Here is an 820-nt window from a genome sequence, read left to right on the forward strand (position 1 = left end):
ATTTATTTATTCATCTACTAACACCTCTTCCTCACATCACTCACCAAATTCGAACCCCCCTCTTCTATCTGTGTTCGAATTTTTTCTTCTTCTTCTCTTCTTCTACTAACAATAAGGAACCTCTTTACTGTGACATAGAGGATTCCTCTTCTTTTCTTTTTCTCTTCTCTTTCTTATGAGCAGGGACAAAGAAAAAGGCATTCTTGTTGAAGTTGACCCAGAACCTGAAAGGACTCTGAAGAGGAAACTAAGAGAAGCTAAATTACAACAATCCAGAGACAACCTTATTGAAAATTTCGAACAAGTAAAGGAGATGGCAGCCGAACCCAACAACAATAATGCAAGGAGAATGCTTGGTGACTTTACTGCACCTAATTCCAATTTACATGGAAGAAGCATCTCCATTCCTGCCATTGGAGCAAACAACTTTGAGCTGAAACCTCAGCTAGTTTCTCTGATGCAGCAGAACTGCAAGTTTCATGGACTTCCATCTGAAGATCGTTTTCAGCTCTTAACTGAATTCTTGCAGATATGTGATACTGTTAAGACTAATGGAGTAGATTTTGAAGTCTACAGGCTCATGCTTTTCCCTTTTGCTGTAAGAGACAGAGCTAGAGTGTGGTTGGACTCTCAATCCAAAGACAGCCTGAACTCTTGGGATAAGCTGGTCACGGCTTTCTTAGCCAAGTTCTTTCCTCCTCAAAAGCTGAGCAAGCTTAGAGTGGATGTTCAAACCTTCAGACAGAAAGAAGGTGAATCCCTCTATGAAGCTTGGGAAAGATACAAACAGTTGACCAAAAAGTGTCCTTCTGACATGCTT

At 40.5% G+C, this 820-nt stretch overlaps 1 non-coding gene across 1 annotated transcript; it reads right to left on the reverse strand.

Annotated features, from left to right (window-relative positions):
- Positions 1-712: 712 nt before the first annotated feature.
- LOC112725071 (small nucleolar RNA R71) lies at positions 713-820 on the reverse strand. The gene has a single exon (XR_003164201.1). It is a non-coding gene; the product is annotated as a small nucleolar RNA R71 (small nucleolar RNA).

The sequence above is a fragment of the Arachis hypogaea genome, chromosome 11 (assembly GCF_003086295.3).
Source record: "Arachis hypogaea cultivar Tifrunner chromosome 11, arahy.Tifrunner.gnm2.J5K5, whole genome shotgun sequence".
In the NCBI taxonomy this organism is placed as follows: domain Eukaryota; kingdom Viridiplantae; phylum Streptophyta; class Magnoliopsida; order Fabales; family Fabaceae; genus Arachis; species Arachis hypogaea.